Source organism: Pteropus medius, unplaced genomic scaffold, assembly GCF_902729225.1.
Source record: "Pteropus medius unplaced genomic scaffold, Ma_sr-lr_union100, whole genome shotgun sequence".
In the NCBI taxonomy this organism is placed as follows: domain Eukaryota; kingdom Metazoa; phylum Chordata; class Mammalia; order Chiroptera; family Pteropodidae; genus Pteropus; species Pteropus medius.
Window position 1 is genome coordinate 3,003,631 of NW_024346667.1, and position 12,431 is coordinate 3,016,061.

Consider the following 12,431-nt stretch of genomic DNA (forward strand, 5'->3'; position numbering starts at 1 on the left):
GCCTTGTGGTTCTGGGGAGCAGGGACCACCCTAAGATGCCATGGAAAGCAGGCCAGGGAACTGGAGGGGCTGTGAGGATAAGGCATGACACATAGCCTGAGGATCTGTGTCAATTCATCACCACACTCTTGACCTAGTTTAGAGATTGTCAGTCTGGTGGCATCTGTTTAGAGAGAAAGAAACGTTAACGTATAAACATAAATTGGGGGAGGAGAGCAAAGCTATTTGAGACAGGAGACAGATTAAGAAATAGAAAGTTCTCCCTATGGATTTTAGCCTGTTTCTTTTTCCACTTTTGTATTTGAGCTATGTCCTGATTCTTTCTTGTTACCAGCCAGCGAGGGTATTTGAGCACAAGATGACAAAGATTTGACTCTAGTTTCATTAATTCTATCTGGGACAGAGTGGGTAAAGCGGGTCCTGGGCATGTGCCTGCATAAAGGAATTAATCAGGCCATGACTGATTCTGTTTAGAGTGAAGAATTAAAGAATGTTAGATCTAGTCTCAATATTGAGCTTGTTCCTTAATTCATTTTTTTCCTGAGTACTCGCACAGAATTCCGAATCTCCTTTCACCCTCTGAGCTAGAATAAAGGAAGCTAATGGTCCTGAAATCAGGCAGGCCTGTGATGATAAAACAAGAAATCTGCTTAAGGCCAAAACAGGTAGAACCAATTCAGCCAGTTCCCTAACCTGTTAGAAATAAGATTGAGGAGTCAGTCTTTCTAAGTTATCTCTTGAGAAAATTATCTTTGCAAGTTAGCAAATTCTGAGGACTATGGATTTCCCAAGTGTTATGTCACATTATCCTCCTAACAACCAAATGAGGGAGGTACTAAATTGCCATCTTCGTTTAATTCTGTGTGCCAGATACTGGTTTCGATACTCAGCACCACGACGGCCCTTCTAACCTCGCCCAAGATTATGATGACTGACATCTTGGAAATCGTATTTCCCAGACTTTTTATAATGGTCAGTTCCCGTCTACGGTGTCCTTCATTCTAATGTTCTTCATTCTAATGTCTCTAATGTCTTTGATGCCTCAGTTTCTTCCTGTGTAGAAACTGGATTAAGTGGCCCCTAGGGCCTCTCCTCAGTTCTACCATTCAGTGACTCTAGTACCACCCATTTCTCTATAATCTTGGTTTCTATTAGAGCTTTCTTGTTTCTTCAGTAACAAGCACTTGCAGAAAGTGGTGTCCTTTACAAAAAACTTTCACGTATATTTCCTTGAATTCTCACAGCTCCCTGGAAGGCTGTAGAACTAACTACTTTTTAGGGACAAGTCAACGCAGGCTGAGAGGTTTAAATAAACTTGTCCTGGCATGCTTACTTTAAGGCCCTGCTCTTCACACCACACCACACGGCCTCTCTCATCGCCCCTCTCCCTCTGGCCACTCCACCATGGACTAAACCAGGGCTCAAGCTTTGTTCTCTGCTTGTTTCCCAGGAAACCAGCTCCATCAGAGAGCTCACCCAATTACATGGTTTAAATTACTACCTGTTGAGAGATAATCTCCACCTCCAGCTCTTTGCCAAGATGATCTCTTTTACCTAAATGCAAGGCTGCTTATGATTTCGTGGGCCCTAGTCACTTTTGCCTGCCCGGGCCCACCTTAATCCGGTATGACCCGACCTTAACTTGATTATATCTGCAAAGACTATTTCCAAATAAGGTCACATTCACAGGCACCAGGGGTTAGGACTTAAAAGTTTTATTTTGGGGGCAACAATTTTACACACTATAATAACTTATTTAAAGCTGGGAATTAAGAGAAAAAGCTTAAAAGCAGCTAAGTGGGTAAAAGAAAAAAAGTACTTTATGTACAGAGAAGATAGCAGATTTTTCATCGGAAACAACACAAACCAAAACAACAACAACAACAACAAAAGACAATGAAGCAACATCTTCAAATTACTGGGGGGAAAAGATGTCAATCTAGCATTTGATATACAGCAAAAAATATGTTTCATGAACAAAGGTGGAATATACTTTTCTCAGAAATAATGCATCATTAGCAGAACTGCACTACAAGAAATGTTAAAGGAAGTCCTTCAAGCAGAAGGAATATGATACTAAATGGAAATATGCATCAACCAAAGGAATGAAGAACACTAGAAATGATAATTATGTGGGTAAATTTAAAATATTTTTTCTTATTATTAAAATCTAAAATAACCGACTATTTAAAACAAAAATAATAACGACAATTACGGAGTTTATAACATGCCTAGAATAAAATGTACAATAACAAGAGCATAATGACCAGAACTAGAGATGTGGAAGTAACTGTTTGAAGGTACTTATAGTATGCATTAAGTAATGCAGTATCAGTTGAAGTAGATAGTTATAAGTTAAAGATGTATCCTATAAACCCTAAAACAACCACTAAAATAATACTACAAAAGATATAGCTGATAAGCCCACAAAGGAGATAAAATGGAATAAAAAATACTCAATATCCTAAAAGAAGGGAGAAAAAATGAAAAGAGTAACAAAAAACAGGTAGTAAAAGTAGAAAACAAATAAAAACACAGAAGTTTAAACCTAGCCATAGAAATCATCGCATCAAATTTAAATGGTCTAAACACCCCAGTTAAAGTCAGAGATCGTCAGATTAGCTTAAAAAGCACAACTCGATTATATACTGCACATATCTCACCTTTAAAAGTAAAAGGATAGAAAATTATATATCTTGTGAGCACTAAAAAGCTTGAATGACTCTAATATAAGACAGAGTGGATTTCAGAACAAAGAATATTGCTAGAGATAAAGAGCTTCTTTATATAATTATAAAAGGGTCAACTCATCAAGAAGATAAGAAAATCTTAAATGTTTATGCACTTAGTACAGAATTTGCAAATACATGAAGCAAAACTGCAAGGAGAAATAGACAAATCTACAGCTGTAGTTGGATATTTCAACACTGCTCTCTCAATAATTGATGAAACAAGTAGATAGAATATCAGTAAAGATACAGAAGACTTGATAGGGTCTGGTCAAGATGGCACAGAAGGTAGATGTTGTGCTCGTCTCCTCTCACGACCACACCAAAATTATAATGAAACTACAGAACAACTATCACTGGGATTAGGCTGAACATAAGTCCCCACAAAGACAGGATGTGAAAACCAGCGAGACGGAGGACTGTGGGAATCACAGTTGTTCCTCTTAAAGGGCCCACATGTGGACTTACTTGTTGACGAACTCACTAGCTTTGAGCTCCAGCACTGAGGCAGCAGCTCCAAGAGTGCCTGGGACACACAAAGAGTAACTGAGTGGTCTGGCTTCAGGGTGCGGGCTGGAGGGGCAGCTTTCTCCCAGACAGAAGTGCTGGCAGAAGCCATCGTTCCTATGTTGAGCTCTCCAGACTCCTAGAGTGCGGACACGGGTAGCCACCATATTTGAATCTCCATCAACTTGATTAACACAGGTTGCTCCACTCAGGTGAATCCCTGAGACCCCGCCTCTCTCAAGTTGAGGGTCCACCCAAGCTGCCTCCAGTGGTTTATTCTATACACAAAGTCTGTCTTGGCTCATGCTGTGGACTTTCCTAAAATCTCTCAAAGGCTCATAAAACCTAAAGAAGTAGCATCTGGCCCCAGCATACCCTGTACCTCTCATTGAGCAGCCCCAAGCCTGGCATTAGCAGTAGCTTGCCTCGGTTCCTGGCTTGGCCTCTCAAGGCACCTATAAGCCTAGCATGGGGAGGTGGCAGCCATCTGCAGATTACTTGGTGACTCTTACCATGTGGTCCAAAAAATGCACAGGCTGCAGCTGAACTTGGCCTGCAGCCGAGCCCCTCCTAGGAGGCCCTTGGTTGCGGCACATCCAATGGCCTGCTTCAACCAGTGCTGGAGCCAGAGTATCACCCAGGGTGGATACACCCACAGGACAGACTGGGCAGGCACCAGAGCCCTGCTAAAGTGAATCCTGCTCTGTAGGGTCAGCCCCTCACTGGTCAATTCTCACAATTAATCAGCCCGAGGGTCAATTCCTCCCATCGATGTGCAAACAGCAACCAAGGCTCAACTACAACAGGAAGGAACATACGACCCACACAAGGGACACATCTTGAGCACCTGGCTCAGGTGACCAGGGAAGACTGTGCCACTGGGCCCCACAGGACACCTACTATATAAAGCCACTCTACTAAGACTGGGAGATTTAGGAGCCCCACCTAATACATAGAAACAAACAGAGAGACAGCCAAAATGGGGAAACAAAGAAACATGTCCCACATGAAAGAACAGAACAAAGCTCCAGAAAAAGAACTAAACAAAATGGAAACAAGCAATCTACCAGATGCAGAGTTCAAAACACTGGTGATAAAAATGCTCAACGAATTTAGGGGAAAAGTAGATTAACTCAGTGAGAACTTTAACAAAGAAATAAAAAATAAATAAAAATGGAGAGAGAAAACATATATGGGAACCAATCAGAAATGAAGAATACAATATCTGAGATGAAGAGTGCATTATAGAGGGAATCAACAGATTGCAAGAAGAAAAGGATCAAATCAGCAATTTAGAGAGCGGGGTCGCAGAAGACACCCAATCAGAACAGCAACAAGAAAAAAGAATTCGAGGTTAAGGGGCCTCTGGGACAATATCAAGCATAACAACATTCGCATCATAAGGGTAGCTGAAGCAGAAGAGAGAGCAAGAAATTGAAAACCTATATCAAGAAATAATGATGGAAAACTTCCTTAATGTGGTGAAGGAAATAGAAATACAACCCTAGAAGCTCAGAGAGTCCCAAACAAGATGAACCCAAAGAGGCCCACGCCAAGACACGTTAAAATGCCAAAGGTTAAAGACAAAAAGGGAATCTTAAAAGCAGCAAAAAAAAAAGTAATTTGTTACGTACAAAGGAGTTCTCATAAGACTGTTAACTGATTTCTCAACAGAAACTTTGCAGGCTAGAAAGGACTGGCACAAAAATATTCAAAGTGATGAAAAGCAAAGACCTACAACCAAGATGACTCTATCAGCAAAGTTATTATTTATAATAAAAAGGCAGATAAAGAGCTTCCCAGATAAGAAAAAGCTAAAGGAGTTCATCACCACCAAGCCAGAATTACAGGAAATGTTGGAGGAACTTCTTTAAGAAGAAGAAAAGGGACATGTGAACCCACATGTTCATTGTAGTATTATTTACAATAGCCAAGATATGGAGGCAACCTGGGTGTCCATCAATAGATGAATGGATAAAGAAGAGGTGGTTCATATATAAAATGGAATATTACTCAGCCATTAAATAAATATATAGGTAAATAAATATGAAATCTTTACATTCGTAACAACATGGATGGACCTACAGGGTATTGTGCTGAATGAAGTAAATCAGATAGAGAAAAACAAATGCCATATAATTTCACTTACATGTGGAATCTAAAGAACAAAATAAATAATTAAACAGAAACAATCTCATAGATACAGAGAACTTTTTGAGGGTTACCAGATGGGAGGGGAATTAGGGTGGAGAGGAAAGGGGAAGCAGTTAAGAAGTACAAATTGGTAGTTACGAAATAGTTATGAAGATATAAAGTATAGCATAAGAAATATAATCAATAATATTGTAATAATTATGCATGGTGTCAGATGAGTACTAGATTTATCGGAGTTATCGCTTCATGATATTGTCTAATCCTTATGTTGTACACCTGAAACTAATATAATGCTGTATGCCAACTATAATTGAAAAATAAAAAATATTATTAAAAAGATATAGAAGACTTAAGCAACACGATCAACCAATTTGACCTAATTATTAATTATAGAACACTCCATCTAACAACAGCAAAATATATATTCTTCTCAAGTGCACTCAAGACATTTATAATAGATTATATTCTGGACTGTGAAACAACTTTAAAAGCATTCAAATATATATAAAGTATGTTTTTTGACAATAGAATTAAATTAGAAATTGATAACAGAACTCTGGAAAATCTCCAAACATTTGGAAACTAAATAACACAATTGTAAAGAACTTGTAAGTCAAAGATTAATTTCAAAAAAATTTAAAGAATTTTGAACTATGTGAAGATGACAACACAGCATATGAAAGTTTGTGGGGTTCCCCAAAAATAGTAGAAGGAAATTTATAGCACTAAGTACCTATATTATGAAAGAAAAAAATGGTCTCAAACTAATAATCTTAGCTTCCAATTAGAAACCACTAAAATGCAGAGAAAAGCCAAGCTAAAATAGCAGAAGAGAGAAAATAATAAAGATCAGAGCAGAAATCAATTGGATAGGAAATATTGCAGAGAAAAATCAATGAAACCAAAAGTTGTTTCATTTAGAAGATCAATAAAATTTGTAAACCTGCAGAAAGCCTGATTAGAAAAAAAGAGAGAAGAAAAGAATTACTAATATCAGGAATGAGAGAAGTAATATCACTAGCGATTCTATGGTTATTAAGATGATAAGAGACTGTTATGTCGATAAATTTGATGACTTAGATAAAATGGACAAATGCCATGAAAAACAAAAACTACCAAAGCTCATTCAGGAAGAAATAGATCACGTGAATACTCCTACATTTATTAAACAAATTGAGTTTGCAATTAAAAACTCCCTCACAAAGAAGACTTTTAATGTAGATGGTTTCACTGGCAACTTATATGAAACATTTAAATAAAACCTAATACTAATTCTAACTAACTTTCCCAGAAAACTGAAGTAAAGGAAATGCCTCCCAAAGGATTCTCTGAGGCCAGCATTACCTTGATACCAAAATCAGACAAAGAGAAAAAACTACAGACTTATATCCCTCATAAACGTAAAGGAAAAAATTCTTATGAAAATTTTAGCAAATCAAATCCAACATTATATAAAAAGGACACTATATCATGACCAAATAGATTTATCCCAGGAAAACAAATTTCATTTAACAAGTCAGAAATCAGTGTAATTCACCACATTCACAGACTAATAAAGAACATTCATATCATCTCCTAGTTGCAACAAATTACTTGGAAATCTGACAACCATTCCTGTTAAAAAACTATCCACAAACTAGAAATACAAGGAAAGTTCACGAAGAGCTTGTATGAAATATCTACAACTAACATCATATTTAATAGTGAAAGATCGAATGCTTCCCACCTCAGATCAGTAAGAAGTCAAGGACGTCTGTTTTTACCACTTCCATTCGACACTGTACTGGAGATCAAATTCTAAGTTAGGTAAGGTGGGGAGGGAAGGCTCACAGGTTGGAAACGAAGAAGTAAAACTATCTCCATTTGCAGATAACATGATTATGTATGTAAGAAATCCCATGGAAACTACAAAAAAAAAAAACCCTCCAGAATTAATGAGTTTACCGAGGTGGCAGTATATAGGATCAATGTTCAAAAACCAACTGTATTTATATAGTTGATTGGAAAGTAAAATTTAAAAAAACGATACTATAAAAATCCCATAAAAATATGAAATACTTACAGGATAAATATAAAAAAAATATATGCAGAAACTATAACTGAAAATTATAAAGCATTAAGAGAAATTAAATTAACTGAATAATAAACCAAATTGAGAGCTATATTGTGTTCATGAAAAACCAATATATTTTTAAGCTGTAAATTCTCCCCAAATTGATCTGATTAAATATAATCTCAATTAAAATCTCAGTAGAATTTTTATAGAAATTAACAAGCTGATTCTAAAATTCATATGGAAATACCTTGGATAACCAAGAGCAATATTAAAACAATATTAAAAGAGAACAAAGTTGGAGAACTTATACTATCTGATTTTGTTAAAGGTTATAAAGTGATTTAATATGTTATAAAGTGAAGATGTAAACTATTAAAGTTTAAGTTTCCAGAGAGAGACTTAAACACAATTATTTTCACACCCAATTTTTTGCGTAGATCCTTTCCAGGTCCCTGTTCCCAGGGCTGTTGACAGCTCACTGTTGAGGGGCTACAAGGTTCTTAGGAAGGCTGCTTGGAAAATCAGTTCAGGTGATGGTTTCACATGAACTTGTCAGGGTCAGGGAAAACAGGTTCTGACTGTTCATAGCACTTTTTTTTCTTGACATACAAAACAAAATCAAACTTTAGAGGAATTTAGGGAATAATCGTGTTGAATGATGGGAAAAGACCATTTAAGTACCTTATTTGAAACAAGAGAAGGGCCTGAGCTTTTTTTTTTTAATTAAGTTTATTGGGGTAACATTGGTTAATATAATCATATAATTTTCAGGTGTACATTATCATTTGACATCTGTATATTCTATTGTGCTGAACTTTTGATCTTGAACTGATTTTCACTGTTCACATTCCTTGATTTTAAGACTTATCTAGCAGTCAGCATGAGACTCCCCTTGCAAAAATGGGCAGTGAATTTAAACCACCTTATCCCAAAATTAGGTGCATGCATAATTTTCTAAAGGGCTAATTTCTTCATCATTTTATTTAAAAATCAGTGCATTAATTGAGTAAAAATTTAGAGATAGGTGTCCTGCTATGATTAGTTTGATAAAGAGAATAAAAATGTGTATTGTAAGACATTAATTGTGCATTAAACTAAGGCAGACAATAAATGTTTAATCAATGAGTGAAAAAAAGCCTTATCTAGCAAGCTATAGCCATCAAAACTGGTATTGGCATAAAGATAGATAAACAGATCAATAAAATAGAATAGACAATTCAGAAATAGACCTATATGGACAACTGATTGTCAACAAATATGCAAAATCCATTAGAGAAAGTCTTTTCAAAAAATGGTGCTAGAACAACTGGATATCCATATACAAGGAAAAGAACTTCAATTCCTACTTTATACTATGTACAAAAATCAATTTAAAATGGACCATAGGCCGAAATGTAAAACCTTAAACTATAAAACTTCTAATCTTAGGCAAAGATATCCTAGATATAAAACCAAAAGCACAGTCTATAGAGGAAAAACTTGATAAGTTAGACTTCATCAAAATTAAGAATTCCTGTCTTTGAAAAAAATTACATCTACCATATATAAAAGACTCTGGAAACTCAAAATTAAGATAAGAACCTAACAAAAAATGGGCAAAAGATTGAAACAAGTGTGTCATCAGATTGCAGATAAACACTTGAAAAGGTGCAAGGCATCATCTGTCATTAGGAAAATGCAAATTAAAACCACAGCAAGATACCATTCTGCATCTACTAGAATGTCTAACATCCCAAAAGTTGGGCTTACCAAGTGCCAGTGAGGATGTGGAGGAACTGGGCATTCCGTATGCTGCTGGCTATAATGTTGCAAACATTTTGGAAAAGAGTCTGTCAGCTTCTTAAAAAATTAAACACGCATCTATTATATGACTGAGCCATTTTTTAATGCCTAGATATTCTATGTGTTATGGTCACAAAATGAAAACAATCCACATGTCCATCAACAGATGGATGAATAAATCATTGTGGTATATCCGCACAATGAAATACTACTTAGCGATAAACAGGAATGAATCAATGAGAGAAGCAACAACATGGATGAATCCCAATGTACTTAAGCTCAGTGTAAGAAGAAAGAGAAAGACAGAGAGTATGAGTTCAGTTATAAGCAATTCTAGAAATGCAAACTAATCTATAATAACAGAAAGTTATTAAAGATTGCCTCAGGACTGAGTTGGGGGAAAAATATGGGGTGGGATTATTTAATATTGATTAAACAATCAAATTATATATGTATATAAATAAGTGTATATATAATTATATATTCATACAGTTATACACAACATGTATATTATATAATATATTCATAGAGTTAAGTGCTCCCTACATGGTAGATATTATTGTTAAGTCTTCTTATGAGAAGGAGAAAAGGAGATTATTCGATAAGACTTTTAATCTCATTTACTTTTATAAATCCACCCTAGCCCTAGAACAATCAGTTTTGAAACATTATTAGTTTGAATAGTTTATAAAATATCTAGGAAACGACCTTTATATGTATATAAATACATATTTAATTTTCCTGAGAACCTTGAAACATAGGTATTGTCAATACCGTTTTACACTCCAAGAAACTGAGTCTCAGAGAGATCACGTGACTTTTTCATGTCATTCAACCTATCAGGGGAGGATCTAGTATTTTCACTCAGGTCTGCCCGACGCTAGTTGATCTCTAAGTCAACTTCCATGGTATTTCTAGATGTCGGCAAAGCACTTACCCCATTCTCTGATCACCATGTTGTAGCTAAAATAATGATATGTTGTTTGTATGATTGTTCTCTTAGGTCAACTTACAACTGGTTGAGGCATTATATCCCAAGCATTTGTAAAAAATTCTGTATCTTCCTGGAAGAAAAGGGTATTTGCCTAGAAAACCAAGTCTGGATGGTTGGCAGTGGCTGCCCAGTCTTTTGCAGAGAAGAATTTTGGAGGCGTATCTGGGTTGAGAAGAAAAGAGTATGAAATCTACTAGCAATTTCTATGAGAGACTGGTGGAGGGAGGGTCAGGAGTGGCAGGGCATGCCAATTATAATAGATGCTCTAAGACCTTAAACAACTGACATGTTGTTCTAAGAGAACTTCTCAGTTCAATATTTTGCATAATGACTTTCAAGAAGACATTGGGGACATGCTAATGAATCCCATACATGACAAAAAACTGGGAGAGGGAAACAATATTTCAGATGTCAGAGTCTAAATTAAATTATTTTAACAGACTGAAATGCAGGGCCTAAATGAAACAAAAATCAACAAAGAAGGAATGTAAATTCCTATAACAAAGGTTAAAATGATAATAATAGAGCAAGGGTATAAGAATATGAATGGAGAGCTCTGTCTTGAAGACAGTTCATGTGAAAAATATTTAGGCTTTTATTAATCCTATGGGCCAACAACATGATGTGACTGCATTAATAAAAGAAAATCAGAAAGGTCAAAGGACTTACACATCCCATCAAACTCTCTTAACTCTAGTGCTTTCTGTGGTAATGGAAATGTTCTTTATCTCCACTATCCAATACGGTAGCCACTTGCTACTTGGGGCTATTGAGTACTTGAAATGTAGATAGTGAGGAATTGGATTTTTAATTATATTCCATTTTAATTAATTTAAATTTAAATGGCCATTTGTGTGTGGCTAGTGGCTACCACATTGGATAACACAACCTTAGACAAATCACCTTTGTTTCTGGACCCCGGGCATCTAGTAGTGCTGGCTAGCAATTGTGAATCAGGGTTTTAGAAAGCTATTTAACTTAGAGAAGATGATTTGGGGAGAGTGAGTTCTGTCCTCAAATATCTTCAAGTATCTGTCTCCTAAGGAAGAGGGTCAGACTTTCTGGTGGCCCTGGAGGGCAGGACCAGGACAGTGGTTGAAAACCAAAAGGGGAAGGTTTCCTTCTGATACACAAATGAATTTGTGGCAAATAGTGCAAATGCTGCCTCTTAGGTCCTCAGCTTTATCACCTATAAAATAAGGGCAGTCAGCTAAATAAACCATCTATAAAACTCCTTCCAGCTCTAAAACCTGCGGTTTTATATATTGTAGTATTTAAAAAAATATTTTTACTTAATCGACATGAACATAGAATAAGAGAATCTCTTTTATAATAATTTTTGGAATTAATTATGGAAGAAAGTTTACCTTCCCTATTTGTGTCTGTGAAGGTTTTGCCAGGAAACAGATGCACACTCAAACTGGATAATCGAGGAGAGGTTCATATAGGAAATACTTACAAAGTGAACAGGGTTTGGGTAAACCCCAAAAGATGGTGGTGTGGGCCATAATGAGCAAGAGTGTGGAGCTGTTGTCACCCATGTACAGCCAACTCACGGAGACAAGGGCAAAGACCTTACTCATCTCCCGCTCTCAGACTCCTACTAGCACCTCCTCCTGTTGGCCAGACCCGAATTAAAGCAAGTGAGCAAGGAAGGCTGTCGTTACCGTCCTTTCAGGACTCCCAGGACACAGAGAGAGATGGAGAAAGGTTGAGTCTGGATCTGGAGGAATAAAAAGATATCAGTGCAGGCTACCTGTCTTAGTCAAGCTGAGCTGCTATAACGAAATGCCATAGGCTGGGTGGCTTAAATGAGAAACACGTATTTCTCCATTCTAGAGGCTTTAAAGTCTAAGATCAAGATGCCAACATATCTGGTGTCTGGTGAGAGTCTGCTTCCTGGCCTGTAGACAGCCTCCTTCTTGCTATATTCTCACATGGCCAACAGAGGGAGCTCCTGTCTCTTTCTCTTATAAAACACTAATCCCGTTCACTGGGACTCCACTCTCATCACTTCATACTATTTCCAGCCTCACTGGCCTTTCTGTTTCTCAACCATCACATATTCCTCCTTGTCTCGACCATTTGAATATCCTGGTCCTTCTATTTGGAAAGCTCTTCCTTCAAGCAACGAAAGTGGGGATGCTGGCAGTGATTACGTACATCTCCTTCACTTCTGTATTCTTGAGATGCTTAGGGTATGGCAGAA